The sequence below is a fragment of the Asterias rubens genome, chromosome 19 (assembly GCF_902459465.1).
Source record: "Asterias rubens chromosome 19, eAstRub1.3, whole genome shotgun sequence".
NCBI lineage: Eukaryota > Metazoa > Echinodermata > Asteroidea > Forcipulatida > Asteriidae > Asterias > Asterias rubens.
This window is the reverse complement of record NC_047080.1, coordinates 11,133,221-11,139,220: the sequence shown is the minus strand read 5'-3', so window position 1 is coordinate 11,139,220 and position 6,000 is coordinate 11,133,221.

The following is a 6,000-nucleotide window of genomic DNA, read 5'->3' as shown; positions in this document are numbered from 1 at the left end:
AAAGGGATATCTCATTGAGGTAAATTAGATACTATATTATTTCATATCGAATGAAAAAGTGGTGGCGCCATACGGAAACTTTTCCCTTTTCTTACCTGTTCACGTATTATTCCCCTGATGCCAGCCACCTTTTCAAATTCCTTCCTTTTGAGGCATGGCCCTTTTTTCCAACGTGGATAATATTCAGAGGGGTATGCTCCTTGCAGAAATTCAACTGTCGTGCACTGCTCCTCCAACACTGAATTTCACAACATTGCTCATCCAGTGCAAGTTGACGCGAAGTCAAGAGTCACACACGTTAAGAAGACATGTCGTCCTGTACCTCGCAAAACAGTTAACAACAACGTCAAAATACTGTTTATTTATCCACGAAAACATACATTCAGTTCCTCAGAAAGTGTCCCTTTCTGGTACAGCATCTTCCTCTGTATAATGTCCACAAACACGAGGTGTAAATCCGACATAATGAGCGAAAGTTTCTCCAAAGTGTGCTGATAGCAAACTACCGCCGTGCATGGCCGCCATATTTAATGTTTTGGTCCGGCGTCCAACACACATTGCGTTGAACAAAAGAACAAAAGACGAGGCCTGCTGGAATGTGCCAGGGGAGTTCATTCCAACCACTCACTTGTACACTTCTTATCGTCTGCCCAGGTAATGCAAGTTTGCACATGGAACCAAAAACTCGCGCCACTTTACTTCACAACCAATCAAGAAGGTGGATTATTTGGTGGAACTTCATTGGCTGGGCTTGGTAACGTCATCCAACTTCCGTGGCACGTCTTTGGCTGACTGCCAAATATGCAAATGTAGAGGTGTGACGCACATAAGACATCGTAGAGTGGACTTGGTGTCAGTTTAGTGTTTTTAAGTGTGAGGCATCATTGACGCTATAAAGAAAAAGGTTCACACTGAAGCAATGCTACGCGCACAGACAGGTGTGTCTAATTTTAGTGCACAGTCATTATTGCTCAGGAAATGGTGAAGACATTCAATGGGAAATGGAGCTTTTAAAGTCATGTGGTTTTACAATAAAAGCGTAAGTCATCAGTGAAACCGAATGTAGCATAATCATCTGCCGCCAGTTACGTACGATAGAGTGTCAATTTGTTTGATTTGGAAATACAAGTATCCTATGGACGATATCAGTAGGCCTAAGAAAAAGAATGTAGAACGATTGGAGAAACAGAACAGTGCAAATATCCAGCTTTTTGTAACACAGGTCTTTTCAATCAAACAGGGTATTTTGCATTGTGATCTAAAAGACAGACGGCATCACTAATTCTCATAAATTTATTCTTTTTAAATTTTGCGGGCAGGATTACTATCTTGTGACATCTGTTGCTAGATCGCCGGGTTTTTACTACATGTATTCAAGTGAAAGACAAAACATTCAAAAGCATCTCCATGATCCTGAACATAAAATGTGAAAAAAAAATAGGGGCATAATGCAAGAAATGTATTCACTTTCGACTTTCCTTTCATGGTGGGCCCACTCGTTAACAATGTGTCACTCTGATCTTTCTAGGCGCATTAAACAAATATTCGAATGAAAATATAATGGCTTTATAAAAATATATTATTAAAGGATTTCACACTTGATTTATCAGTGGGAATAAGCACACATATTGTCTGCGAACTGGAACCTAAACATTCCATAGTTTTGAGAACTATACTCATATAATTTCCGGTATTTTTCCTTTCAAATCATACGAAATTGGTGTCCAACTAGTCTTGAATGGAGACGTTCGTTTTGTATACATTTGTAGATATCACAACACGAAATACTGGTGAAGAGATATCTGTATCAAACTTCTGGATCAAAACCAGATTCGTAAACTTGCCCAGTCCCTTCTCCGGTGACTAACACCAAAAGTATGTATAACGTCGCCGTTCAAGACTAGTTTCCAACCGTCACTGTTTCCAACATAACCGTCCACGTCATTTTGCCTTTATTCATCTAAAAAGTCGAGCACATCACAACTTAGACATGTATCTTGGCGATAAAACTCGTCATTTCCATTATCAGAGAGGCGAATATTATATTCAACTGAAAAAAAGGAGACTTTTGACAGGAAAACATTCACTCCAGTGTGACGGGACAATTGTCAAAAATGAAGCTGTAATTGTGTATAGAGGGAATGACTAAGTTTCCAATATAGTAAAATAAAGAATGTTTTGTATAAAAATTGTTATTTACAAAAAAAGAATTAATGTCAATAAATCAAATACCCAAAATATATTTCATTGTGTACTAACTTTTAGTTAAAATATTTATGGTTATTTATCTTGTTAAGATAAGGATTTCTTTATAAATCTAGACGAAAAACTACTTTATTCACCAAGTAACATAAAAAGTCCGAATTGTGATTTTTAAGCTCTCTAGTTTCACATTCCTGATTCACAATGATCAAAAACAAACAGGAGTGCACTGATTTATATTTTTGATATCGATATTCCATGGACACATCACCGATACTTCCCGAGGAAACAACTATTGTTGGGAAATCATGAGTCACCCTGGTTTATTTTCACCAAACACCCTTTTTTTTGCTCATTGAATAATATCGCCCACGTGAAAGTCAGGGTAAGTGTCGGGATGCAATATTGTGTCCGCCATGCAATACTGTCCGCTCCGGACACTTTTGCATATGCAATCGTGTCCGGGGCTATGCAAAAACCGTCCGGTGGACATGTGCGCGCGTAAGCGAGCGTGCATGCACTGAACCTACGTATATGCAGCATGAATATACGTATTTTATGATTGCAGCGAATACCCAACGGCCGTTTTTCCCGTCATTCATGATATGCTCTTAGCTTGTAAAAAAAATGGCGAACGTGTTCCGTTGACCAAGGGCGTTTAATTTACTGCAAGGACGGTTTTGCACGGGCGGACACAACTGCATATGCAAATGTGTCCTGGCGGACACAATTGCATTATGCAGCAGCGTCCGGTTGGACACGATTGCATAATATGCAAAACCGTCCGGCGGACATTATAGGATTATAGCATATAGGATTACATAGAGAACATAATTGCATGCGACATCGGAAAGGGTTGCTCGTTGTTCACTGATTTCCTTCCAAATGGTTATTGGCACAGTTTATTTGTTCACATTTTCATCTCCCCAAACTCTAGCAGTTGTGGGTAAGAATTGACCTTGGGATGGTGGGTAATACGGCTCGAAAAACAAATCAGAAATGGATACATAATTCTTTACATAATTTGAAATATCTTTAAAGTGATATTTTTTTGGAGAGTATAATATCCTACTCATGATCCAACCAAGCAAAACAATTTAGGTTCTTGAAAGGGTCTGTACTTTTCTAGTGTATTACAGCTACATACAAAATATCCATAACTCAGATAGTTCAAATTTACCTTCATCATGAAGTGTTTTTTATTTTTAAATTCATATCTATTTATGACAATAAATACAATCACAAACGTCATTCCACACATTAGGCAAACCGTTAAAATTCAAGGTCATAGAATGAGGGAAATATATATCATCTTATAATAGTAAAGTTATTCCTTTTTGTTTTAATATACACACGTTTTGGTCATAGATATAGAAGATGGTGCATTAAAGGAGAAAAAAACGGATTTGATGAAATCCTGGACAGAAATTCACTGTAAACAAAAATAATCACATTCTGACAGAGTGCCAGTTTCAAAAAGCTGCTTAGCATAAAGAGAATATTGCTTAGCAAAAATGAGACACATACTACACAGGGCATAACTTGTACATTCCCAACCTTGTTGCCCATCAAATCTTGCTTATCAATTTCTCCAAAGACAATTTGATAAAGATGTGTACATTAACAAATCTGAGTATATTCAACCCAACCATAGTGTTAGCCAGAGGTGTCTTATGGACACCCTGTTTTAAATTGGGACGCTCTGTTGCTATCATCGTAAATGTATTGTAAGTGAACAATTTGGACGCACAGTTTTTCGATTTCCAGGGAATTTTGGCACTCTTTAACCAAATCTAGGCCAAAATCTTGAACCCATGGCCATGCAGCAGTGTATAGAAGCAAAGGACAGGGGCAGCGAATTGATCATACAAAACAAGACAACCTGGGGCTTCAGACAATACTTGGCAATGGCCAAACTCCCATAGCTCAAAGTCTGTGCATTCACCAGTAAAATAATCTAAATGTCAGGGAACGGCGTACACAGGTTGAAAATGCTCCATTGCCATGGTGATTTGGTTTCTGTGCAGGCAATGCAAAACGCATTATCCATGTGTTTAAAGCATTAATGAGGGTGCTATGGTTCTATATTTAGAAGCAATTGGTGTGACAAGGGTTTACTTCTGATGGGGAGGTTTTTAACCTTTGATCGATTCACTGCAGTGGATCGTATCTTCAGTTATAAGTCGTTTTCTTGCAGAAATTGTTCTGGTCATGTTTAGCTAGCTCCCTGTTCAACAAATAGGAAATGCTGATTGTTGAATTGGGAGCAGACTATTTTATAAGTGAAAATTTTCAAAGTTCAAAGACAGCATTGTTGTTGGCAATTGGTCCTTCCCCCAAGAGACAAAAAGTACTCATCAAAATTCAGTAGTTGACTGTTCTTCTAACAGTATTAAAAAATCACATTAATATGTGGGCACGGACTACAGCTGTGCATACATAATTAATAAAGGCACTCAACATGCATACATTATGTAAATTATCTCTGCTTTAAGCTAAAATGGATTCCAGTCACAAACTGTTTCTACCTCCATGGGTAGACTAATTCTGGTAAACATAGGCCTTTTCTTTTAGTGCTTGGCTACTTTGTGGGCAGCTTTACCAAATCGAGTCTGCAGACACTCTAACTATATCAACAATGGAGACTTATAGACCCTTTTGCAAATACCCTTTGCAATATAGCTAGAGCGCTAGCTAGACCAGCATGCACCTCATTCAGTGCCTACAGCCCACATACAGAGTATTTGCGACAAGGTCTATGGTGAACTTTATGTCTGCTGCCACCTAGTGTCACAAAGTCTCCAGTTACAGAATAAAGATAGTGAATAATTAAATCCATTTAGAATACAAGTGCATAAGGCTGTACCAAATACTAGAAAAACAGAAAACACCTTTAAACAAAATTATTTTTGATATGAATTTGACTGATCATGATTTGAAGAAAAAAGATTGTTCAGAAAGTCAAAGTGGTAAAACATGTAGTAATATGCATCACTTTGATAATTGGGCAAACTATATGCATTGATATCCTGTATCATTAATAGTGACCATTGCGATAAGTGGGGGAAAGTGCTAAGCTAATCTTTTAGATTAGCCAAACTCAGCAGGGAACCAGTCACAATAATTGACATCAGACACAATTGACATACATTACATAATATTTTGGCTGGTAACCTGATTCTACTAAGCAAAATCGTTCTGTGCTGAGCATTTTCCCCACACTTATGTCCCATTATGATTTGATACCCATTTGAGCATTTGAACCAGTTTCGCATTCCAAGTTTACTTCATGTCCCCTGGAGCGAAGACTAGCTACCCAAGCCCGGAGCCAAAAGTCTATACCGACTGTTAAATAATAACCAAGCTATTTGAAGCCAATAGTCTTCGCTTCAAGCAGCTTGGTTAGTCATCATCCACACAATATTTACACCAGATACATACACTCATTCGTTTTGTTTATACAATGTCATTAATTGTTAATGCACTTCACAAAAATAAGGGAGAAAAAAAAAAAAAAAACGAAATGATAATTCATTTGATAAAACATTTCTCAGAATTCAAAAAAAAAATCTGTTGCTGGAATGTGGTGTTATTACAACACACTCCAAATCCACTTTGCAAAGATGCAATGAAAATAAAAACAAAAATCAAAGGAAACAAAATGGCGCAACGTTGTGGACCCCTATGCTCAATTACTGGCAATACTTGCACGATACCATTGGGTCCTTGTGTGAGGCCATGGTTAGCCAGCAGGATTTAAATACCAGGTAAATATCCATTGTTCGTTTCTACGGTGTG